Source organism: Herpailurus yagouaroundi, unplaced genomic scaffold (assembly GCF_014898765.1).
Source record: "Herpailurus yagouaroundi ecotype Mexico unplaced genomic scaffold, PumYag 184, whole genome shotgun sequence".
Classification (NCBI taxonomy): Eukaryota; Metazoa; Chordata; class Mammalia; order Carnivora; family Felidae; genus Herpailurus; species Herpailurus yagouaroundi.
Window position 1 is genome coordinate 26,033,899 of NW_024412415.1, and position 27,061 is coordinate 26,060,959.

At 42.1% G+C, this 27,061-nt stretch overlaps 1 protein-coding gene and 1 long non-coding RNA gene across 2 annotated transcripts in view; both read right to left on the reverse strand.

Moving 5' to 3' along the window:
- RORA (RAR related orphan receptor A) overlaps positions 1-27,061 on the reverse strand; it is a 725,852-nt gene that overhangs the window by 163,328 nt on the left and 535,463 nt on the right. The window lies entirely within an intron of this gene.
- Positions 1,882-27,034, reverse strand: LOC121042058 (uncharacterized). The gene is made up of 2 exons (XR_005795959.1): positions 25,566-27,034; positions 1,882-2,189 (listed from the first exon to the last, which is right to left on the reverse strand). It is a non-coding gene; the product is annotated as an uncharacterized LOC121042058 (long non-coding RNA).

Consider the following 27,061-nt stretch of genomic DNA (forward strand, 5'->3'; position numbering starts at 1 on the left):
GCTAAGATTCAAACCTGGGTCTTTGAGCCTCTCATGCCGGACTTCTTACTAACATGCCAGATCGGCTCCTAACTACATCCTTTCTAATAACCCACATTATGATTGGTGGGAAGAGAGAGAAACGTTTGGAAAAAAATACTAAAGAATTTAGAACGGGGAGTGGGCATGCAGTAGAGGGAAATGTGGTCACTTGGTTGTTGTTACTATGTCCCCATCTTTTCATGGGAGTATTCCTTTCAAAATCTGCATGTTGGAACTTGCTGGTGAAATTTAAGTCACATCCTGCATACGGTGCAAGTTCACATCAGAGAAGCCGAAGATGAGGAAACAGCCGGCTCTAGAGGCATCAAGTCTGAAGGATGCACACACCTAAACAGAAACACCAAATGACGCTTGCTTCTGGAGACAGTCTCCTGAAGGTTATCCATACTTTAGCAAGGACAAATCTTCAACAAGCAGAGTCTTCCTATTTAGGTATCTCCTACTACATACGTGCCTAATGTATACAGATATCCACTTGGCTTACTTTGGAGCTTAGGAAAAGCTCCCTATGCTGAACAGCTTCCCTTTTTTCATTACAATACAATGGATTTTGACCATACGATATGTGTGACTATTCAATGGCACAAAATTGATGTGCCTCCCCCTACCTGGCCCTCTTCTTCCATAACATCAATACCCTCAGGCACACAAGGCGGCTCTCACTCCAGGAGGCTTCTGGGAGCAGCGGCTCTCTGTACCCTCCTCCCACCCTAATCTTTTTTAAAGTTGGTACATCATGTCCATAAAGTCGACTATCCCTTCCAGAGTTTCGAACAGCCATTTTAGTCACCTAAATCTGAGAGAGATACATTTACAATCCACTTTAGGTTTATGTGGGGAACCATAAATATCAGGCTTGAGCCCTGAGGGCTAGAATTTCATGGGCCATTAAGCATGTCACCAGGTGGAAAGCTGTCAATAGCTGGATGTGAGTTATAGTCAGATAACCACAGTCAGCCAGGCTTAAGAAAGTGTAACCCCAATCAGAGAGGGGTGTCCTCCTGCCCGCCTCCATCTCACTCGCGCTCACCAGTTTTTCCCTCCCTCCTCTGCACTCCGCTCTTGTTGGGTCTTTAGACTTGTCCCCCGTGCTTGATGGCAGGCTGCCTTTCTCTTGCCTAGATTGAAAGGCTAGGTGACATATAGAAAGAACAGGAGATTTGCAGTGAGGTGGATCTGGATTTAAATCTCTGTTCTGCCATTTGTAGCTATGACATGATGTACAAGTTATCTGACCCCACCTTGGCTCCAGTTTTTCCCAGTTGCAAAATTATTAAAGATAGTCAATAGCGTAAGAAAGGTAGGAGTAGGGCCAATAGGTAGAGATTATAGGGAGAGAGATCTCCTGCCTAGTAGACAGAAGAACTTTCTAAAAACCAGATTGGCAAACCATAAGAGACTCTTAAAAGCTGAGAACAATCTGAGGGTTGATGGGGGGTGGGAGGGAGGGGAGGGGGAGTGACGGGCACTGAGGAGGGCACCTGTTGGGATGAGCACTGGGTGTTGTATGGAAACCAATTTGACAATATATTTCATATTAAAAAAATTTCACGAAACTAAAAAAATAAAATAAAATAAAAACCAGTCTGGCTCATAAGTATAATGGGCTGCGTTGAAAAGAAATGAAGAAGGTAACATCTTCTGTTGCAGGTTTTGTGCCTAAGCTGGATGCTGAGTGGAGGGTCCTGAGAATAGATGGGAGTTTAGCCTGGCTACTTCAAATTTCCCTGCTAATCTTCAAATCTGATGATTCTTTGATTTGCATATGTGTCCTTCCAGAAAAGCCAAGATAAATCTTCTGAAAATCCCCAACAGAGAACAGAAGTAAAGTGACATGATTTTTTTTTTCTCATTTTCCTTTTCCTTCTAGAAAACTAATCCCTCCCATGTTTTTCTCCTCCATTCAATTAGTTGGTAGAGAATCCCATTTCCACCGAGTGCTAGAACACATTTAACCATTGTGAAACACTTAACACAAACCACATGGCCATAAGTTTTCGTGACTCCCCACTACACAAATAGTTCCATTTTTAGAAAAATCAAAATTCTCTCTGCTGCCTCTTGCTCTCCTTCTCTCCATTGTTTCTGTTTGACCAGCTCGGCAGTATTCTCCCATCCTGCCCTCTTGCTGTCTGAGCCCGTGGCACCTGCCAATAAAAGTGATGACAGACTTTAATGTTCACGCAGGTTTCCAACAACAGAGTTCACTTCATAATCACCAGAGTTCAGCTGGTAAGCCTGATCTGAGTGACATCGGATTTTTTACCTGAGATGTTACACTGTGCGCTTTCATTTCTACAGGTTATGAACCACTTTGAAAGTGAATTTTTTAGCTTGCTAGGGGCAATGACCTATGAGCCTGCAGACAAATCCCAACTGATTGGGTAAAGCCCAAGCCCTTGTTATAGTGCTTGAGTTTGCTTGGAAAATTGGCTGCCACGTATGAGTCACAGACACAGGGTCGACCTCTGGGAGACACTGTGTGTGTGTGTGTGTGTGTGTGTGTGTGTGTGTGTGTGCGTGTGTGTTTTGAACATGCCTGGGACATGAAGCAGATCATAAGCGTGTCTTGCAAACAATGACTTCTGTTTGGCCAAAGTGAATATCAAGGGCAGCCTTACACTGGAGGAGGGCCATAGGAGATGAAGGCCATTGTGCCCACGGAGGGATAGGCGTGCCAAGGCTGCTCACAGAGCACTGTCATCCCTGACTGCCCATCGATCAGCCAGATCCTGGGGAAGCATGGGCTTGCACCCACACGATGTTAGTTATTCAGCTATGTAGTATTGTCCCTATTTTACACACGGAGCTCAGAAAGGTTAAATAGCCTGCTCACGGCCACATTACTCCTCCGTGGTTGTAGAGGCAAAATGTGACCACATGAGGATGCCTCTGGGCCTTGGGACTTTTCATGACACTGTACTCTTTGGGTGGCTTTTAGTGCAGAGTCTGACTGTACGTGTCTATCAGGCCATGTTTTAGCCACCCGGCCTCATTTTTGTTTTCTGCCTCTGATATTATATTTCTTGCTATTTGTAGCCAGATTATTTCTCCCGCTCTAAGTTGGTTCTCTTATTTGCTTAATGTTATAATTTATGTTTTGAATTCCCCAGGGCAATATTTTTCATGTTGACATTTTCAAAACTACAAAGAACTTGAGGGACAATTAAAGTCTCAACGAGAGCATGAACTCTACCAGGAGAACCCTGGACTTTGTGGCCAACACTTGAGATGAAGAAGTGTGTTCTCTTCTTTCCCTGTGATAGCTGCCTTTTGGGATGGTTGGGATTTAGAATGTCTATCATTTTAATCAAAGTAGCTAGTGACTCATGACTTGTTGACCAAAGTTTCTCACGGGCTAAGGAGAGAGAAGTCTTATTTCTTCCCTTTGCAAATAAAGATTCCAATCATTTCATGCTGAAATCTGGATGATGCAACAATTTAGATGCATACCGTAAGACGTTGGATGATATGGTTAATGTTCTGTTTTGGAGGTAGCATTTTATAAGAGGGAGATTTAGTTTTAACCTTGATACATTTTGAATTTAACAGACATACCCTCCCTCTCCATACCTATTTCCACTGAAACTTTATGGCTAGAATAAGGCATCAAAACCAAACAAGCAGACAAGGAAGCAAGCATACAGAAAACCTGCCCCATTTTGTCTTGCCTGTGCAACCAGAACCTATGCTCTCTAAGGTAAGCAAGGCCGTGTGCTTTGCTGCAGTAGGCTGAAAAATGGCCCCTCCTCCCCCTAAGACAGCCACATCCTAATCCCCGGAACCTGTGGTTATGTTACTTTAGATGGCAAAAGGGACTCTGCAGATGTGATTAAGTTAAGGACCTTGAGATGGGAAGATTATTCTGGATTATCCTGGTGGGCCCAATGTAATCACAAGGGTCCTTACAGGAAGGAGGCTGGAGGTTTCAGAGGCACAGAGGTAAAGTGATTATGGAAGCAGAGGGACAGAGAGAGGCTGGAAGATGCTATGTCGCTGGCTTTGGAGGTAGAGAAAGGAGCCATGAGGCAAGAAAGGAGCCATGAGGCAAGGTGGATCTAAACCTGGAAAAGTCAGGAAGCAGATTTCCGTAGAGCCTTTCAAAGGAGCCAGCCCTGCCAATGCCCTGACTCTAGCCCCACTCCTATTAGACTTGTAGGAGTCCAGAACTTTAAGAGAAGAAATCTGTGTTGTGTTAAGCCCCATACTTGTGGTAATTTATCACAGAAGCATTAGGAAATGAATGAATTTGCTTCCTATTTACATCTCTCGTGACCAGCATAGTCCTTGGCGTATAATATGGACTCACAAGTTAATATTTACCGAACAGATTGAAAACGTAAGGGAAGGAAATCATGAACACAGAATGTACCAGACATGGCAACATTGAGTGGTTTAAAAAACTCCCGATTTCTGAGGACAAGAAAGACATTTTTTTTTAAGGCTCCACTGGGTGTACAAGCTACCCAGTTATTCATGACATGACCCCAGAATTTACGCAGCTGTGTATAAGCTCTTCAGGTCCAGCAAGCTCTTTCCTGGGGGCAGGTGGAAGAGACCACAGGCCACGATAAAAAGCGTTTAGAGGCCAATTCCTTTGCAAATATCTATTCAGTGCTTCCAGGGGTTCAAAGCACCAGGGAGACAAGGAGGAAGAAAAGGCAGCATCCGTACTATGCAATACAACTAGCAAATACCAGCACCTTGAAGAATATACAGTAGGCACTCAGCAAGTAAATAGCAGAACGAATGACATGCGGAGCCAGTGTATAAACATGAGCGCTCCCACACCCCCTTGCCAAAGCCTTCTACAGCAGAAGTCGGTCTCCTCCCAACTCTGCCTTCTATGCATCCCTGGATGTTAACTTCAACCAGATTTCATAAACGAAAGAAGAGCAAAGGAGAGAACCCTCCACCCTCAGCCACAGATGCACATACCACACATATTTTGGCCACAGAGACGGCAGACCACAGCGATATACCTCACCTTTTCTGGGACTCTCTTTTGTTCGGGTATTGCAAGTCTTTTAATTTAAAGAAAAATAAATTAAGCTACTCTGGCTGACGAAAGAGAATCGTTTCCCCAAGGAACTTATTAACACTTAATGGTTATATTAGTGATTTACTTCTCATCCAGGATTCTTTTCGGTTTATCATAGAGGTAAAATCAATACCTTCTACCAAAGTGGAAAAACTTAGGTGATTCATTGGTGAGATACAGGAACAAAGGAAAATTAATGATAAAGACTGAAAATAACTTTAGTTCTTCCAATTCAAGATCTAACTGACTCTCCGGATCATAATTTAGGAAGACGGAGACCTTGGGGATCATCTAGTCCTGTTTTTTTCACTTCGCAGATGAGGAAAGGTGGGGCCCATTTGGAGGTTGCCAGGTCACACTGGCTAGTGGACTCAGGCCTAGGGCCCAGGTTCTGAGTCCGGGATCCAGCGTGCATCCCCATCTGCCTTGCTGCCTTAGATGACTGTACCAGGAATTTGAGGCACACAAAAAGAAGCAGACACCAGTCTTACCTTTAAGGTGTTTACAGTCTAGGGGAGATAATACATGTATATAGAAAATATGAGCTTACAGAGATAAGCTCAACATAAGAGTTATAGATGAAAAAGGAATCTTTAGGGGCACCTGGGTGGCTCGGTCAGTTAAGCGTCCGACTTCAGCTCAGGTCATGCTCTCACAGTTCATGAGTTCCAGCCCGCATTGAGCTCTGTGCTGACAGCTCAGAGCCTGGAGCCTGCTTCGGATTCCATGTCTCCCTCTCTCTCTGCCCCTCCTCTGCTCGCACTCTGTCTCTCTCCCTCTCAAGAATAAATAAACATTAAACAATTTTTTTAATAAAAAAAGGAATCTTTAAATCCCATGAAATTCCTTTGTAATTTTTAAAAAAATAGTAATCAAACTTGTTAAACAGTGAAATTATTCCTTTTTCGAGATTCCTTGGAACCAAGTATTTGGACTATAATTTAGTTAAGGATTTCACAACGTGCCCTATTTGAGCATCTGATTTGAAAAAAATAAACAAGCAAGCCAGACCACACAATGCCCGTTGAATGAGATCTTCTGGGCAGGTATCTCCCCATCTGCCCAGGCAAGTCAAACCAAATGAGGCACTGGGTCAAAAAGGAAGGAAGAGTAAAGGATAAATCCATTGACCACCACCCCAGGAGGCCAAGAGACTCTCTCCTCCCCGTTAGTCGTGACTGGCTCTAAAATAAAAATAACGTACTCAAGCTGTGATAGAGGAAAGGTCTTGGTTTGGAACCCAACTACAAAGTATTAGCAAAGAGAGATTATTACCCACTAGAAACTCTCTTTTTGGTATAATTAGAAGAATAGAAAGACCACTGAATAATGGGATTTGTGAGAAATATGGGTCATGTGTCGGCAGCACTACTTGCTTGCAAAATTGGCTATGTGAGTTGGCACATAGCACCGTGAATATTAGAAACCACAAATCTCCAGAGTTTCCTGAGCAAAGTAAAAGGCCTTGTCTATGGATTGACAGGTTGGAGGTCAGCTCATGTAACAAGTCTCTGGGTAAGCTCCAAAGCTACCTATGAGTTTCCTATTTTTCTTTTTCTTCTTTTCCCCCCCTCTTCCTCCTCATCCTTCACCTCTCCTCTCCCCCTTCTTCTCTTATTCTGGATATGGGCATCTTAGTGGGTCCAACTGTGGCTTATGACGCTTCTGCCAATCCCCCAGAGAAAACAGGCCCTCTCCATATCAATGACCAACTAGGAATCCACAAGCAGCTCTGGATAATGGGAAAAGCATATTCCCACGAACAAAACCAAGGGAAGCTGATTCTTTTGCCCCTGGAAGACTAGAGGACTTACTCCCTAGTTAGATTATACTGCAGATGAAAATCCTGAGAAGGAACAAACCTCCCTGTACTGACAACAAAGCCAATCCTTGAGAAGCTTAGCCATAGTGGGGACCTCTGAAAAACTTCCCTTTGGGAGCCTGAAATGGCAGTCAAGTACTTCCCTATTTTTATCTGTCTAATCATAGACTCCTCTATAGGATTATGGTCTTGAGTTCTAAGTGAGTTAAGTCAATGTCTTCTAGGAGGTATACTTTATGAAAAGGGTAAAAGATTAAGTGAAATTTCAAATTCTCAGGATCAAGTCTACCTTGGACGCAGACAAAGAGCCAAGTGTTCACATCATTTACCTCTGCCTAGAGTGCTCTCTCAGCTATTACTTCACACTCTGCAATATTTCTTGCGTAGGTCTTCATGATTTCTAGGAGCCCCTATGGAGGGTGGATCCTATACCTTCTCTTTCCTTAGCACTCATATTCAAGGCACTTAAAATTTTGCATTTGTGTACTTTTCTGTTTCTGTGTCCCTGTCTCCTCCAAAAAAATGGGGTGATGGTGGTGGTAGAGAGTCAATATTTTCTTTCTATATCCCCAGTGCCTTCTACCTATTAGGAGCTCAGTAAGGGCAGGATGATTAATGAATGAATACATGAAATCTGTATTTCTTGGGCATCCAATAGACAAGAGAATCCAGAGTTCTGAGTAATGGATAGGAGAAAGGACCAAACCCTGTGGATGGTCTCCTCACAGACCATATCAACAGGGCAAAGTCCTTCTGTCTCTATTTCTATTTCCCCATCTATTTGTATACTTATGTTTTCAGGAATCAGAGGGTTGCTCTTTGAAAAATTCTTGAAAAGACTAGGTAACAATTGTTTTATAATTGCCAGTCTGACCCTCTACTTTACCCCAGTGAGCTACTATTAAGTATAATACAAACAAGACAACGTTTAGCAGGGAAGTCTGTGCTTAAAGGATTTGGCCACAAATGCAAAACAGAATTCATTTTTGCACTTGAAGAAAAACATCCCTATTTCAATTGTGATGTTTGGAGGTTTGGCGTAAATTATTTTTTCAAAAAATTTTTTTCAACGTTTATTTATTTTTGGGACAGAGAGAGACAGAGCATGAACGGGGGAGGGGCAGAGAGAGAGGGAGACACAGAATCGGAAACAGGCTCCAGGCTCTGAGCCATCAGCCCAGAGCCCGACGTGGGGCTCGAACTCACGGACCGCGAGATCGTGACCTGGCTGAAGTCGGACGCTTAACCGACTGCGCCACCCAGGCGCCCCATCGGCGTAAATTATAAAATGCCTTCGGAAAGGCATTATTGAAGCAGCTGACGGTCCCGGCGGAATTACTCAGCCAAGTGTATCCTCCTGTCAGCCCAGACTGTCATTCGAGTATATTGACCCTCCCTGACGGAAAGTCTATGAAAAGCAGAAGAGGAAGCACATGTTGTAAACCCACTGCTGAGCATTAACAAGAACAGAATTAAAAACTATCACTTCTGGGACTTATCACACAACTTGGAAATAGTGTTCAATAAAGGAAAAGATAATTTGGGGCCACACTACCCGGAATGAACATCTCCCACGCAGTCGCTGGTCTGGATTTAGAAAACTGCTTGGCTCCCCAGAGAGTAGATGGTTAATGAGTATTTTAAAGGACGAGATTGAGGTGGTATGATAGAGTCGAAGGGTTCCAGCCTTGCTTCTACTTCTGTAAAGGCAAGTGGAACTGCCTTTGAATAAGACACTTTATACCTCCTGGTGAAAATGTACCCCCCGCCCCATCTCGAATATGGGAGGTGGGGACCACCAGACGAACTCTCTGGTCCACTCTCAAATCTGGGTCTACATGACCAGAACACTGAAAAGGCAGAAGAACAAGAGCAACTAACACTCTTACCTTTTTTCCAACCTGAAGCGAAGGTGAGGGAACCTTGTTATACGCGGTAGTTTTTATTCACATGGATGCTAACAACGCGGAGTTTTTATAGAGATGCAGGGATTTATGGAGTATGAGAGATCACCATCAACCTTCTGAACTTGAGAGGCTCATCGGTGTCATTTTTTTCTCATCAAAGACTAATTACCCAAATGGTCAAACCATCTATGTCAATATAATCATCTCAGAAATCACAGATGACAAGAAGGTGAGAAAAAGGTAATCTGTTAAAAAATTTTCAGGCTTATGCAAAACTTGAATAGTATTATACAGCTCCATGCACTCCCCCTCTCCCTCCTGGTAAAACAAATGTTTTGCTACTCCTGCTTCACCTGTGCCTAGTCTCACCTCAATATATTTTTCCCGGAGAATTTTAAAGTAGATCTCAGATATCCTGTCATTTCACCCATAACTACTATAGTGTTCATCTCTGATAGAGACTTTTCGTGCGTGCCCAAGTGGAGGAGGGGCAGAGAGGCTGGGGGGGGGGGTGGGCGGTGGATGGCGGGCTGGGCAGAAGACGTAAAGCAGGCTCTGCACTGACAGCAACAAGCCGGAGGCGGGGCTCCAACTCACAAACCGTGAGATCATGATGTGAGCCGAAGTCGGATGCTCAACTGACTGAGCCACTCAGGTGCCCCTCTGATAGAGATTTTTAAAGAAACATCTACCAAGCCATGATTACACCTGACAGTATTAAAGAAATAATTCCTTAGTATCATCTAAAATAACAGTGCATATTTAAATTTCATCCATCACCTAAAAAAACTATTTTTTTCAATTTTTGGCTTGAATCTGCTTCTAAACAAGGGCAGAGGTGAAAGTGATTGCACTCAATTCACAATCCTTTGTCTTTCAAATATTTATTTAAGATTCCAACATCACTTAGGCACAATGTATCTGGAACACAGATTGTGTGAAGCCCAGCTTCAAAGCTACTGAATATTTCATTATTTGAAATGTCTGATTCTAAGTATCAGATACAAATGAAGTTAAAGACTCTGAACTGGAAATATATCAACTAATTCTCACAGTTTTCTCAAATGCATGAACTATTTAGGCAACTTTACCCACTCACCAGAGAGACCGTATTTTTACATTCTGTAACATTCCCAGGAAGAATACATCTGAGAAAGCCTAGCAACCCTCATTTGCCCATATAAAAGCAGAATTTCTGGGACTGTAGAGCAGCCCAATAGTAGATGTAGTTTTCAGATGTAGTTTCACCCAAACTTCAAAAAAGAGACATGCGACTGAATATGGCGACAAAGGGGCTAGCTTTGCAAATAGGGCTAAGAGCCCTAAGCTGTCATAGACTCTGCCTGTTGGGAAGGAGGAAAGTGAACAGTTTCTCCATTCAGACTTCACACAGCCTTTCTGGTAATGCACAGGCAATGCTGTGACTCATAACTAGAAATACTGTTTTATAACACCAGTCTGTGTTTTGTTACACACGCTGAAACAAACAAATAAAAAAGAGTATTTAGAAACCCAAACCAAGCCCTGCATCTGGGCATTGGTATCAAGATCTCAAGATGTCAGAGTGGGTATTTAATCTAGATAAAGTAGGCAAGGCCTTATCCCTTTCTTTGGCAAGAAAGTGGAGGCTTCCTGCCTGTTGCCCATGCCCAAAGGAGGAGCAACCATGAATTTAATTTTCTTAAAAGAGAAGCACTTTCAGACTTGTGTTTTCCTGGACAGCTGCCTGGTGGCTGTAATACATAATAAGGGCGTGTAATTGACAGTAATGTGAATCACTCACTGAAATTCAGGCAAAAAAAAAACCACACACACACACACACACACACACACACACACACACACACACATATATATATATAGAGAGAGAGAGAGAGAGAGAGAGAGAGTGAAGAGAGTCGCCCCCCTGCAAGGAACAAATTAAGGAGCAGATTCATCCTGTCCATTGAAATAGCAATCATAATGCATTTCAGCTCATTAGCTACCTTTATATTAAAAAACCACTATAATTTACACTATCAGTATGTTTTCTAAAGAAGTGGAGTGGTTACACAATGCATGTCATTGGATGGGATGGATTAGACATCTGTGAAAGGGCAAATTTAGATGGGTTACTTGGTAGAGCATACAGAGGACTCCACTCCTCTCCCAAGAGTGAGTTACAGGAGACTGTCCTCCCAATAATTTTGCCGCTTGAAAAGCTGCTGTCAGGACCTTGTAATTATTATGGTAATACCCAGGCCAGACGGATCAGGCTGCCACTGATGTCCACGGGCACCATCAGAATCGCTTTCACAGGGCTCAGACACAGGGATCTCCAAAAGAATGGCTGGGGATGTTCCCAGGTAGGAGCTGTTGGAACCATGGAAGCTTTTAGACCAGGTAAAGAGTTTCTCCAATCTATTGATTCTCTTTGAGTAAAGGAAAGAATAATCTGAATTAACTTCATTATCAACCTGAAAGGGCCCCTCCTTTCCAAGCAGAGGCATAGAAACTAAATCCAGGAAAGCAATACAGATTGAATTCCATTTAGATAAACCTTGACTCTATCTGAACTCTACAAGTTCAGATATTTGTCTGAAACTTCAGGATCTGTGAAACTGGAAAGCCCTTGTTCAGATCTGCAAGGTGTCTCAAGCTTCTGGTTCTGGAGGGAAGAGGGGTATTCTAAACTATGGCAATTCCATGAAGAGAAATTTGGAGCTTTAGAACGTTGGCGTTGGTGTTGGGAGATGTATCTTGAAGCAAGGTGGAAAGAGTGGAAACACTCAGTTCTTTCTACAGTACTCCACGAACACAGTTTGGATTGATTTTTCTCATATTGGGATCTCTTATTCTTTTCTTTTTTAAAAAAAATTTAAAATGTTTTTATTTATTTTTGAGACACAGAGAAACAGAGGATGAGCAGGGGAGGGGCAGAGAGAGAGGGAGACACAGACTCCAAAGCAGGCTCCAGGCTCTGAGCTGTCAGCACAGAGCCCTATGCGGGGCTCAAACTCACAGACTGTGAGATCATGACCTAGGCCAAAGTCGGACACTCAACCAACTGAGCCACCCAGGTGCCCCTGGGATCTCTTATTCTCAGAATTAAAATTGAAGTCAAATTTCACTAAATCAGACTTTATGTGAAAATTCTGAGGAATGAAACAAAAACTCATTCTGTACTTTATCACTAATTACTACTGAGAAGCTTTTTCTTAGAAGGCAATAGTTGGGAGATGGGATTATTGGCTCATGATGGTTCTCATCTTTGCAGCCACCACTAATCTCCAGCTTAATCCTGCAAGTAGTTGCTAACAGGCAAGGGTGGAATTTCATAAAAAGAGAGATACTATATACACAAATAGGCCCTGCAATATACTTCAGATACTGTACCTCAAATGTAAGACAGTAGACTGTCAAAATCCAAAAAGTGGTAATATGTATAACTAGTTCTTTGTAAGCATTCTCTTTATTCCTATATGAATTCATTTTACATGAGCCAAAAGAGTTGGAAATGTGTTATTTATTTTTATAATTGAGAAAAATGTGTTAACTCTCTGGAATGTCCATGTGTGGAAAAATAAAACATTACGTGAAATTGCACAAACATATGATTTATAACGCACACATCCAGGACCAGAAATTCTAACGAAGAATCTTATTCAACAGAAAAAAAATACTATTTTTTTCTTCAGCATTTGCAATTCTGGTATACCATAATGCTGAGGCCAAGCATATATTTTTATTAGTTTACATCCTAGCTAAGCAATAAAATGTGTGTCATTTCAAACACAGAAAACATTTTTCCCCAAAAGTGAAATTTAATGTCTTTTTTGGCCCCTGTATAATGATACTGTGGCGTGCCACCCAAATCCTTTGCTGCCACCAGGACTGAGATCCTTATTCTCCTTGGGGGCCTTGAGTGTTGACTGTCAGTGGCTCACAACTGAGACTTGCTTTTAGCTAAAGGGAGCTGCCTTGCCCAACATTATGTCTTTCCCTGTGGGCAGCTGGCATCCGGTGGCTGGGTGATGCAGGGTAAAATATACAGCCTCCTCGCCTCGATTTAGGACATCTCTCAAAGGTTACCCCTGCTTCTCATCTCCCTGCTGCATCTGCTGAACTCAGGCTACAAATGCATGACAGTTCAGTTTCTCCTGCCCAATGCAGCTTCCTTCACCCCTCACAGGTGTTGTTCCTAGAAGCACTCCCTGATCAACTTCCTCTATGCAAATCTCAGAGTCTACTCTCTGGGGAACCCAATCTCAGCCCAATTTATTTAATGGTAGGGGTGACAAGCTGGGAGAAATTGTGAATTTTATTTAAAAAAAATTTTTTTTTAACGTTTATTTATTTTTTGGGGACAGAGAGAGACAGAGCATGAACGGGGGAGGGGCAGAGAGAGAGGGAGACACAGAATCGGAAACAGGCTCCAGGCTCTGAGCCATCAGCCCAGAGCCCGACGCGGGGCTCGAACTCACGGACCGCGAGATCGTGACCTGGCTGAAGTCGGACGCTTAACCGACTGCGCCACCCAGGCGCCCCAAAAATTGTGAATTTTAGATGAGATTATGGGAGAACTTCACTTTATTCAGTGTGAGGTAGACCCAGCCCAGCCTCTGTGCCAAGAGGGTTGGTTCCAGAAGTTTCCGAAGTCTGGCATCACAAGGTGAGCTTACTCAATGGTGATCATACAATGTAAAAAACTTTATGATGAGGTATTACCATTGTATTAACATAGACGAATCATGGACAGTATGTAGATCCTTTGACCATACGCAGAATGTTAGAAGCTGACTCTTCTGTGTTCCAGGGGCATATTAACTCAACCCTCTAGAATTTTTCCTTAGAAGTAAAACTCTGAGATGGAATGAAGGAAAGCTCACTGACCATTAAAGACTAGCTTAAGCACTAGTAGAATCTCTGAGAAAGGGACCCATACTGGTCATTTTGTTCATTAGAAATCTAACTTAAGTGAAACATACCAATAGCATCTCAGGTAAAGCAATTTAGGGCAAAAAGAACATATTCTTCTCAATGACACTGTCCCCCAGTGACTCCCATAATGAAAATGAGAACATTTTCCCGTCTCTCAAATCACCCCAATTATAGGTAGGATTAGGTAACTTCCACAAATCAGGCCATGGAAACTTCTTTGATTTAGAGCTAACAGCCAGAACTTTTTTTTTTTTTTTTTTGGTGGGGGGCGGTAGTATGGGGACACATGTCTACGTGTGATGGTGTAACAGCTTTCCCTTTTCCAACCTGGAAAACCACAGGTTGAGCGCCTTCTAGGACAGTTTTGACTTTTGATTGCACTTTGCTATGTGAAACTGCAGCACAAAATGAAGACAGCTCCTTTGGCTGCGTTATTAAAGACGCCCATCTGAGAAAGGAGAGGGATGAAAGAGATTACAAGAGATGGTGTTTCCATCAGAAATCAAAGATCTTTCTTCCCCCTGTTCTCTGTTAGCTTGCTAATAGAAGCCTCACGAGAGAAAAGCTGCGCTTCGTAAAGCTGCGAAAACCAGACTTTACATTTCATATGAAGAGATGGACTTTCCATAGAGGCAAGAAAACATTTACTCTCCTGTCATAATGATTCCAACGTGCTTTTTGACCTTGGAAGAAACAAAAAAATCAGTGTTAAGATAGAATTGGTTAGGTCATCGCCTAAGGAGGCATAAAGGGCCACCAGGAAATAAATTAAAATTAAAATAAAAATAGACTCTGTTATTGGGTCACATCTCACCCTCTCATTTACAAAGCAAGGTTTCCACTCAAGCAATTGATACTGCAGGGGATGATTTGGCTCCTCTTGTTTGGACTCCAGAAAGAGTTACAAACAAAAGAAGTGAGGAAGCTGCTCAGAAAGCTGAAAAGGCAGAGGATTCCAAGGAAGAGCAGACGGAAAGCATGGTTGTGTGCAGCTACTTCTGAAGAGGGCCAGCGTTGTGAAATCAGTGGTCCCTGCGAAGCTAAGGAAACATACTTACATTCCAGGCCAGAAAAACATAGCCATGTCACGTGTTTGCACTTTGAACAAATAAATGCCATTTACTTCTGGAATTTACCTTAAGACTCAGTGAATAATCTCAGATTATCAAGACATCCACTTCCCAAATTGTTCAACACATTAGGATCGCTTTTCCCTCCATAGATCAGACAAACGTAGGATATTTTCCTTGATAGAATGTACTCTCTCCATGGGTGGAAAGAATGGCCAATGCTTTGCTCTCAAAGATATGTTTTCTCCTCTGCCTTTAAATAGATGCCAAAGGTAAGTGAAAATGACTCTTTACTTTTTACTCTATAGAGGTGATCATCTGGTTTATAAAATCTTGTATTGATAATGCAAACAAATGGTGCTTAAGAGGTCACTCAGAAAAGTAACATGTTTTTCATCTTAGACTAAAAATAAGTACTTTTAAGCCTTCTGGATGAGATTCTGACTTAAATATTAAGAAGAGAAACCAAAACTTTAAAGCAAGCAGTGCTAAAACTGAGACTCGAGATACATATTGGTAAGTTGCCAGACATCAAGAAGCCCTTTGGGTTGCAGTATTGGTTTCCAAAATAATATAGTACGAATCTCACAATACAATTTCAAATATTAAATATCTGTTCTTCCTTTCAGCTGTTAATAATGAAAAGATCATTATTCTTCCCTAGCCTCAAATTTGCAAGAAGAACGGGAGGTCATAATATTGTGTCTGTACACACACACACAGACACACACACACTTATTTAAAATACACAGATATTAAATGAACACATAGTAGATACCAATCATTCTGCTAAGCCTAAGGGATAGAAAGATAATTAAACCATATCTAGGACAAAGCTACATAAACAACAACGATTTACAATATACTTTCTGTACTGCCACCTTAATAATGTACTGTGGGAGCAAAGAAGCTGCAGTTAATAGTTTAACAAAGAGGGTGGGGGTTGCAGAAGGCTTTCCATGGCAGATGCTATTTGTATTGGCCTTTGGTGGAGCAATAAGAATTCTACAGGTGCAGCAGTTGTTGCAGGACATTCCAGGACAAACAAGATACAACAGAAGCAAAGGCACTGAGGTATGCCCCCTGCACAGTCATGTAGAAACTGGTCACCGAGGATGGCAGAAACTGCCAGCCTACAAGTCAAGGAAGGAGCGGTGGAAATATTAAGATCAGATTGCTAAAGCCCTTGAGAGCCATACTAAGCAGTGTAGACTCCCGAGGCAACGGAAAGCCCTACGAGGTTATTATAAGGAGGGGGAATGAGAAGGTCCTGCTGGCAATGGGAAACCAGAGCAGGTCATCGGTTTTCTTTTTCTTTTCTTCTTTTTATTTGAGAAAGGAGGGAACAGGACTTGCTGAGTACAAAAACAGTATTTTCTAACACACCTGGTCTTGGAGGACAGAGTTTAGCCAAGGCATGTTCTTAGCACAGCTTAGCGCACAGTAATTCTTAGCACAACTGGACCACACTGATCTCTCCGCTAAAAGACTCACGATGGTCCCTCTGACTCTTGGTGATGTACTGTACTCACAAAGCCAAAGGAGGGCCGACCTGCATCTTGAACACTCTGTCTGCTCTGTAGATTTACCGCCTGATAAGCTTTCGAGTTAGAAAAATATTTCAAGCGGCATCTGTCACTAACAACTTTATATGGTTTGCCGTTTCCTGAGTCACCTGGCCATTGGGACACCAAGTCTGAAGCAGATGTTCCCAATGGTAAGCCCTATTGACATCTGCTTTATCTTTCTTTATATTAAATACACCAGCATATTGAAGCCTCTTCAAGCCAAAGAGCCAAGCCGATGATGTGGACAGCAACAACAACAACAACAACAACAACAACAACACCCTGATTCTTCCAATTGCCTACATTTATTAGAAGTCTTTGAACTTATACAGCACATGGATAGAAAAGAATGCACTACTAATTTTTTTTTTATTATTATTTGATTCCTCTTCATGACAGTTCCTCATGGCAGGAAACTGGTTAGTTTGCAGATAGGAGAAATCTAGGACCAAAGAGAGAAAATAATTGGATATCATTGTGATGGAGTCAGGGGCAGAGTTAGCAAGAGCATTCCCCAGCCACTGCTCTTCCGGGGAAGCCCGACAGCCTTGTTCTCACTGCAGACTTAAATGTCCTCCATCCATGTAGATCAATTCGATTCCTGAGCCCAAATGACAAGCTTAACTACCAATAATGCCTTGCACAGGGTTTTAAGCGACATAATCAACCGGAGAGGGACTTGTGTCAGTTAGACTTTGTCTCCTTAAAAATCAAGAGTAACAGTGGTAAGAGAGAAGTTTTTAACAAGGAGGAAAACCCTAGACAGTTGTCTCTAAGATTCTTCACCACAGCTTCAAGGACAACCAGGAAAAGAGCAGCTATTTGAGGCAACTTCATTATAAAATCATTTTTAATAAGCAATCTTAACAAAGAGAGGGAATACTCTTGTGGAGAAACCCTCCAGGGACCCAGAGGCTGCCCAGTTAAGTTATTAGGAAGTTTCACACAAGGGACCAAACAGCGATTTCATTGGCCTCGGGGGACAGAGTTTAGTTTTTACCCGTTCTCCAGAGGCACTGGTGTTATCTTGTCTACTAACAGCAGAGACTGGTAACAATCAATTATCCCGATGCCCCAACTTGGGGAGGGAAAGTGAATTTTCAGTTTTGTCGACACAAAAAGATAGATACCACGTTCAGAGAGACAGAAAAGGTAATGCGCTATAGTTCATTATATCCTGAAGACTTCTGTGAACATGCAGCTGATGAAAATGCCTCATTTGAATCTTACTGTTCTTTAAGTGAAACAATAGAGACTCATTGTGGGAAAATTAAGAAATACCCACAAAGAGAAAAGGAAGTACAATCATCCTCTTGTATTGTCTAGCCGTGTGAGGGAGAGAATTCTTTGTGCTGATGAAAACGTCACAGTCAATACAGTCTACTTTGCCTGCCTAAGGTGTGAACAAGATGTGGAACCTGGGCTTCAAATTTTTACAAAGCTACACATGGTCGAGTTAGAACGGGTCGGAAAGACATAGGCTCCTGGTATTACAGTAGGATCCAATTAGCAGTAGGAACGAAAGAAAGCAAGGAGAACCATCAGCCACACAATTCAAAGTGCACATATATTTTTTAGGCTTATTTCATTCCTCTGATTTCAATGAAATGGCAAGAACTGGTCTTACAATTAGACCTTGAAACTGGGAAGATGGAGAAAAAATAAAACACTCTTTTTTCTTTAATAATCAGAACGGCCTTCTCTTTTCGGACTAGATCTGTCCTGCTCAATGAGCATTTCCGCCATACAGTTAATCAGAAGAAAGGCCAGAGAAGAACCTCTATCTAAGGATGAGAATTCTGTCTGATTTCGGAGACGGGACTGAAGTATGGAACGTCTGCTTTATGTAACGCTCACTAAATGACCGTGGCAATAAAAGCATTATTTAAAGGTCAGTGTATTTTTCACACACATTCTGTGGCTCCCCATTGGTCCTGAGATAAAGCCAGAACCTTACCACTGTTCTTCTTGTCCTTCCTTTTCCTTGTTAATACTCTATTCTAGTCAGACAGGTCTACACAATCATCCTCCACTGCCCCCCCTCCCCACCTTGATCCACCTGATCAAACACCTAATCATTGCTACCATTCCACAACAAGCTCAGCTCTCTACTAGCATCCCCAATGCATACAGATAATCTGACTTGCATCATAACCCTGCATTTTCCTGCAATTTCTTCATTACTCCAAGTTGCTCAAACAGGTCTGTCCTTTCTCCTCAGATGCAGACTAAGCTACTGGAGAGTGAGGGTTATGACTTAAACTTTCTATACCTAACACAGTGCTAGGCACAGAAGAGGGGTTGGAAATACCAAGCTAAAAAGATCAGTCTGACCCCTAGCCCCATGCTCTTTCTACAGGGCGTGCCTGTGGTCTGCTTTCCAGCTTTCCTTCCTTAGATCTTAGTATTACAGGTATCTGGGTTACCTACCATACAATTTCCTCCCTCTCTCCTACAAAAACAAATTTTATTTATTTTATTTTATTTTTATTTTTTAAATGTTTATTTTTGAGAGTGAGAGAGAGACAGAGTGTGAGAGGGGGAGGAGCAGAGACAGAGGGAGACACAGAATCCGAAGCAGGCTCCAGGCTCTGAGCTGTCAGCACAGAGCCCGACGTGGGGCTCAGACTGGCAATCCACAAGATCATGACCTGAGCCGAAGTCAGATACTTAACTGACTGAGCCACCCAGGTGCCCCCAAAAAACAAAATTTTAAGCAAAGATTTACGGAGTCTCTTTTGCTGAATCTGAAGCTTAATTCTACACACTCGAGCATTTTCTACTCCTCAATATGCCTTCCAGTCATTATGCTTGGCTGTTAACTACTTAAGACATTAGGAGTTTTACCTAGGAGATCAACAAAGTAAAACAAGGGAAAAGCTATCACTCCTACATAGACAAACTTTACTCAGAGGTGGAGGTGAAGTAGGTGGAGAACTTTCCACTGTAAAGAATCCTGGGAAGCCCCAGGAAAAAGGGTAATTGGGTAGGTTGGAAATCAGAACCTTAGTTACCATAATATGCAGATACAGGCATCAATTACAATCAAAAGGGACCATGTGACTACAAATAAACTAATTTCCTGGCAGAGTAGCTGACAGAGTTGCTACAAAAAATTTTGTGTAATTTATAAAGAAATTAATGTACAACAACAACTTTTTCATATTTCAAACACATTGGCATCTGTTTTTCCTCTGTTTTTATTCCTTTGGATGCAGATCCCAAAAAACAGAGAAGCTGATATAACCATAAATCCAATTCTAAATTCAGGTATGCATAAGCATACTCAAAACCTAGATGTTTAATTCTCGTGTGGATGGTTTTGATACATATTTCAACCCTCTGGGCATTCTTGTTGCCTTCATGGTTTTGTTTGTTTTTGGTTAGGGTTCAGGGAAACCACAGTGTCCTGAATCATACTACCTCTTAGTGGTAATGAAAGCTATACATGAATTATCAGTTGGTCTGACAAAAGAATAATGCACAAATTTATTATATATGTTATTAAGGTCCATTATTAAAGACTTAGTTGCAGTGAAAAATGGATTCATGCCAAAAGAAATACACTTTACTATTATTGTGGGGGACATAAGTATCTTGGAATCAAAAGTAACCATTTTGAGCTATTATAGAATCAGTTGAGTTGTACGAACAGTGATATTAAGTGGATACCAGTTCTTTGCCAAATTAGGTTAGATTGTTTTTGTTTTTGTTTTTTTTCCAACGTTTATTTATTTTTGGGACAGAGAGACACAGAGCATGAACAGGGGAGGGTCAGAGAGAGAGGGAGACACAGAATCGGAAACAGGTTCCAGGCTCCAAGCCATCAGCCCAGAGCCTGACGCGGGGCTCGAACTCACGACCGCGAGATCGTGACCTGGCTGAAGTCGGACGCTTAACCGACTGCGCCACCCAGGCGCCCCAGGTTAGATTGTTAAAAAGAGATGTAATGATCATTTTAAAGTAAGAAGGCTGCATGGTTTTATGTACACTGCTTTGTTTACATGAATTTTTTCATATAGTAGGAATAACATTCCCCCCCCCCCTTTTTTTGTTATCATCAGTTCGTTCACCAAGCTTAGAAGCCTTTACAGGTAAAATAGTTGTAAGTTTAAAGAACCTGAATCAGTTGTAGGAATGGCTGTTACACTTGACTTTCTTGCTATAGTCTAGAGTGGAAGTCTACTCTGTTACTGTAGGAGCATTTAGGCTCTGTGGAGTGGCTTTAATCCTGTTCCATCACATACTAGCTAGTTGGAGACGTCTGGGGCTCAGTTTTTACCTGGAGAGTGGGGTAGCAGCAAGACCTACATCACAAGGTTGTGGCAAAGATGAAATAAACGAACATGTGCAAAGTGCTCAGAAAAGCATCTAGCACTTTGTAAGTGTTCCACGACGTTACCTAATGCTGATACTGGAGATAATGGTGTGGCATTTCTGTGCGTGCGAGGACTCAATCTTCTCTGCGTCCCGTCTCTGCCTGTCACCAGCTGGATGAGTTTGCAAGTTTTTTTGCTCCTTTACTTGCTGATCCCTCAGATAAATTTTCTCATACAAGCTGGGGACATACGTGGTACAGAGCTCATGGAGGTGATGAGAAGATTAAATGAGATAATGCACATAAAGTGCTAAACACAACACCTGGAGTATCAGAATTAATTGCTCAGGGGTGGCAGTTCCTTTTTTAATGTTTATTTACTTTTGAGGGAGGGAGGGAGGAAGGAAGAAGGAAAGGGAGGGAGGGAGGGAGGGAGAGAGAGAGAGAGAGAGAGACAGAGGATCCAAAACAGGCTCCGTGCTGACAGCACAGAGCCCGATGTGGGGCTCGAACTCACAAACTGTGAGATCATGACCTGAGCTGAAGTCTGACGCTCAACCCATTGAGCGTCAGCCAGGTGCCCCAGGGGTGGCAGTTCCTACCCTGCTGTTACTACATCTACGGGTACTTCTACTGCTACTCCGTATTATTGCCATGACTAAAACAAAAGTAACACGAAACTCTGTGATAGACACCCAGCCTTCTTTAAAGATCAACCCAACCATGTATCAGAGTTTTATTAAATATATAATCTATCAAGTACCTACTAGCACCTGATAGGCTAGGCATTTGTGTCTTCCCCCTACAGTGACCTCACCATCTCAATACACCCTTGTGAACCTGTGTTAGGAAATGCGAACACAAGTACTTTTCCAAATTCAATTCGTGGATCTGATGTCTACGAACAGAGCAAATTTGAGTCAACTGGATGCTCTGATGGAAACACTTAGCTAATATTCTGTTGTTGTTTTTTTAATGGAATGAACTGCGGGTTTTCAGACTATGTAAATCTTCTACCTTGGAAGAACTGAGTGGCAGGGCCAAGTGCAGTCCATTTATATCTTAATATGATGAGACAGAAATCCTGTTAAGCTCAGGCAGGGCTGGCTACAGCCACACAGGCTGAGTCTAAACAAGGCAAACATTTTCAGGCAGGACGAGGGATTTTTACTTCCCTGAACTGGATGATCTTGAAGGGACTGAACAGGTGTTACTTTGGGTGAGAATGGGAGATGTGCAGCAGGGAGAGCCTTCAGCACCCAGGGTTAAATCTATCCCTTTCCTTTCATCCTTCTGTAGGCTTGGAGCACAGTAGCCGAATCCCGGATCATGGAATTCTTTTCTCCTCCCCACACGTCCAGCTACCAGTCTGCTTTCCAGTTGTGAGCTGTCTCTTTTACAAATGGTACACTAGGTGTTTGTGTTTTCAGCGACTATATAAGCCCACTCACCCCACCCCCGCCCCATCCCCACTTTCAGCCTGGTCTTTGAGGTCCTCAGTAAAGGTCCATAGTAGTTAATCAATAAACAGCTGTCCATTTGGTTAGCCCTCTATGAGGGCAGCATCTACTTCTGACCATGTACCAGCCAGCTTTATGTCCGGGACAGAGAGTAGCCTCAGCAAGCTAAGAAATGAATCCTCTGGCTACTTTGTGAGCACTGGGTTATCCCCTTTTCTCTTTCTCAATGGGTAGATGGAATCTGGATGAAAGCCTACGAAGAGAACTTCGGTGTGGCTTCTTTTCAGGCCTGTCCTAATGAAACACCCTGCCAGCAGCAATTGAAATTCTACTTACTATGAGTCACACCCTGAGTCACGTGGGTTGCCACAGCAACCTATTAACTGTATAACCAAAGCACCTTCCATAAGCTTTGCCCAGAATGGTTGCTGCGTCTTCCTGGACTGTGAAAATCCTATGGGTGAGCCCCAAGTTTGGTGGAGTTAAGAGTCTACAATCAAAAGGAATGGCCTCAAGGACAAGAGACGAAAACGAGCAAATAAGGTTATTTTAGTTCTCAGACCTCCTGAGTAAATGGCAACAATCGTGACAAATTGTTGGGTTGGTTTTGTGATATCAACAAATGCCTAAGGAGAGGAGGTTGAGGCCTCGAAACTAATTTTCTCTGAGTCAAATTCAAAGCCAAGTCTCTAGGGGTGAAAAGTGAATACATTAACCTATTCCACTTTAAATGACTGTGGTAAACACTTTTTTCTTTTTACAGATACGAAGGATTATTTCTCAAGGAAATATTCTGATTTGTACTAAAATATTTTTACTATTGAGAGCTAGAATCTCTTTATAAATAAGATAGCACTTTAATTTTATATGTTCGGTATTAGCCCACCGTAAGCAAACATTGGAAAGTGTCCTCGATCACCTTTAATGGCTATTCATGTTAAAATTGAAATATTTCAGAAGATTCAGAAGCATATTTTATTTTGCTATTTATTGGGGAAAACTGACATGAATTCAGATTAAACAGATACATTTTTCTGACTGCGCACCGAGTCCCCTGCAATTTTCATGTGACTATAAGTGCCTGATCCTGAGGGAAGAAGGCAAGCAGAACAGACTTCAATAGGAAGAATAAAGAATATAAACATGAATGAGAACAGGAAGAAGTCACAACCATCTGTTGCCTCTGCAAACCATCCAGGAGCCTACCTGGTGTCTTTTGGGTCTGCGTTGGGGTGATTGGCTGATAAATTCCCTTAGGTTCCTGACTCCATGATGCTCAACTTCCTAGCAGCTCGATACAACTAAGATGATCTGTTGCATTTTTCTTTTACTTTTTCACCTCCAAATTTGCCATCTTCTATAATTTTAGTGTAGGCAGAACTATCCAGGTAGATTTAGATTAAAAAGTCAGGGGCAAATGACCGGTTGTCCTTGGCAAATAAAAACCAAAACAGCAGCTGATGCCATGAAAAAGATATTTCCCCAACATGGTACGATTTCAGCAGGAAAGAGACCAAAACAAACTTGTGAAATACCGAAGTAAAACCAACCTTTAAAGTGTCCAACCAAACACAGGTGCTATATAATCACCACAAAGATTAAACTGAAATTCTACAACAGGGTGTAAAACTTATCTGATATATCCCTACCCCACAAGTAAACACTTCCTTTTCTATTCACATACCAAAACCGACAGCAACATTTCCTATCAACAATTGCAGAATATCACAAATGAAAGCCTTCTTTGACCAGTTTGGTCACGATGACTTAGTACTAGAAGGCCCAAAACTTTGCCTTCTCCCACCGGCCAAGTAAAGTTAATGACAAACACCACCAGTGCCTTTCTCGAGAATTCAGGAGAATCTGAGTTCTCCAAACACCCCGCTTGTGAATTCCTCTGAAGCTAATAATCAGATTTTCCTTCCTGGGACTTTCTGGCTCAAGTCACCCAAAGCACTTTTATTTATTTATTTTTTTAAAGAAGCAATGTCTATGCTTTCCAGATAACAAGGTGGCCTAAAATATGATCAGGTGTCACATCTACTCAGGTTCATTTTGTAGTTCTCACACTTCTGACTGGTGTACCTGTGAGCTGACACTCTAGTCTGATAATATATTCTGCAACTGTACATGTTAATTTGTAAGTTGAACCATCTCTCTGTGAGGGCAGTTAGGAAACCCAGACTGAAATTGCTAATGTGGGGTGACTTTAGCTGTCGATGATTATGTAGTCAAGCCCTGACCAGGGTTTCCAGAACACTGGCTAAAAATGGAAGTCTTGAGACAGTACAAAAATGAATTCATATAGTTCACTGATAGTGAAACTTTTTGAAGAACAGATGTCAAGATGATTTAAGAGGAGCTGGAATTTAACATCTTAGGAAAACTTATAGGCAAGTTAGGACAGTTCAGTTTTCAAGAAAAATCCGACAGATGCTAAAGAAGAAGTCATTTGGGTGACTGTTATTGGAGAAAGAACTGATTGATTTTCTTCCTCCTCACAAGTTGTAGGCCCTGTAGAGATGCTAAGATCAGAAATATGATGGGTTGTCTGCTGAGTTGGGTGACAAAAACAATCTCCACATTTAAGTGGCATAGAAGACTTTCACTAACACGCCAGCTTGGACAATTCAATTTCTCCTTGGCATGTGCAAAGTCTTGTGTCAACTGTCTGTTCAGATGCTATTCTTCTCAAGTCGTCATTGATCTGTTTTATCGTGGGCCCTCTCCCCTCAATCATCAAAGTAAACACCAAACAAAAACTAAGATGATTTCTGATATCTTTGGGTCGATTTAATATTTAAATTACATAAAGCGAGCTTTATTTTAAGTCTCTCTACATTTATTTTATGCTTAATGTCTAAGACTTTTCCTGCTGTTTTCCATAGTTAGAAAGGCAGTCAAAATCTACACACTCTGGCTACATCTTGATTTTGTTTTAAAGCAGGTATAGCTGATGGAGTTGGTTAAGCCTTTGCTGCAGGGCCAACCTGGTTCTATTTCCTCTTCCTGGAACACCAGTGTTTCTTTACTAGACACCAATCTCATGCTGTCATCCAAATCTTTCTATGATTTTAAATGTGACCACAAGTTATTGTTTCTGCAATAGGCCAAATGAAATTAGTCTCAGGGATGACAATTCCTTGAAGGTCCTCATGGATGGATGGTCTATATAGTTACTAACATCTCTGGTCTCTGTCTTACTGAGGAGCACTCTTTGTATCCAATGGAGTTCAACTAGTGGTTTTATCCACTTATCCAAGAGCCAAGTCATAATGCAAATAGTCAGTGACTTTCTGTGTATTGCCAGGTGGCCAGGAGTCCATACCCCAAACCACCATAAACAGTAGGCATAATCATCCGCTCCTGTTCGGGAGAGGCCCAGGACTGAGCTAGCAGAAAGACTGAATTACTTACCACCTCTAGAGTGGGTCCCTCCAGGCCAGGGACGAGCTCATGGGCAAGGCTGTGCAAGGAAGCGCTCTGTACCATGCCTGCCCTGCGGATATACAGAGGACTTCAGTCTCCTGCACTGTCAATCTCTCAGTCATCATGAGCTCAATTATGCACCGACAACAGCAAGAACAACAACAACAACGACGACAAAACAACCCCCAAAAAGCTAAGGGCCACAGACTACCGTGATGGAGGGACAGCCAACTGGAACTGTGCATTGAGAGATGGAGGTGCTGTCCTGATCATGTGTCCATTACGGACCCGACCTTTACATCTTTCCTCAAACAAAATTCCATTGAAGCCCATGGGAGAGCCACGTGGAGAGACTGCAGGACTGGGCCCTAAGAGTCAGGCAACCATCGAATTTGGTGGGGTGTTCTTTTGTTTGTTTGTTTTTGTTTTGTTTTGTTTTTTTTGTTTGCTACAAATACAGATAGACAGACAGACAAACCCAAGAGCAGATTTCAAGAATCAACTGAGGCACAAGATCAACTACTTTGATGTTACACAGATTTTTCCCCCAAATGTTTCACATGAAACCAAAAATTTTAAAAGCGTAATTAGGAAATATTTGGGGACACATCTTTGTCGGCCCTAAATTGTGCCATAAATATCTCCACAGCTTGCCTTAGAAGGATGCCCAAGCACATCTCATGGGTAGCACATATCTGTGGTCTAAAATAGTTATCTAATTCTGATGACACTATTAATTCAAAGTCTAAGTATGCTGGTCAAGTACAGTGAAAGTTGACTGCCTGCATCAATGACGGATTAGTTTCATCCTGAGGTTCAAAGCACAGTCAAACATTATTGCTCGGATTGCAAAATCACAACACTTTACATTGACGTGAGTTTGTAAACTTATGGTGTAGTTCGAATGAAGGCAATTGATGAAAGCAGTTGAACCTGAGAAGTGGGGATGAATACAGAGTGTAATTCCAGCGCACATTTCCACATCAAACTACCAATGCCATTTACCAGGGCCCTCACGGGCCACACTCATGGTCGAGCGACAGCACCTATATTCCCAGTCAGTATCTCTGCTCCACAGACACAAGTACAAAACGGCCTAAATCGTGAACTAGTGGTGAGGAAAAGGAGACCAAAGTTTAAAAGAAATCAAGGTGATGTTTCCTAGAAACATACCAGTTGAAGGATCCAGAATAGGGGTGATCAGTAAGTAATTAATTGATCCTCCTGACTAGGTTTGATGATTTTTCTGAAGACTAATGACTTGAATCACTAGAATTCATCAGACCATGTCTAGACTCTCTTTAACACACACTCAGTACAAACAGGTGGAGATGTACCACTTCCGACCACTACAGGTAGAGAAGTATGACCTCTGTTGACCATGGATCACAGCTGAAACATTAGTTTATACTTGAAGGGTCACAGCAGCCAGACATATGCGAATTCCAACTCTTCAGAACTTTGGGTTAAAAAAAAAGGCATTA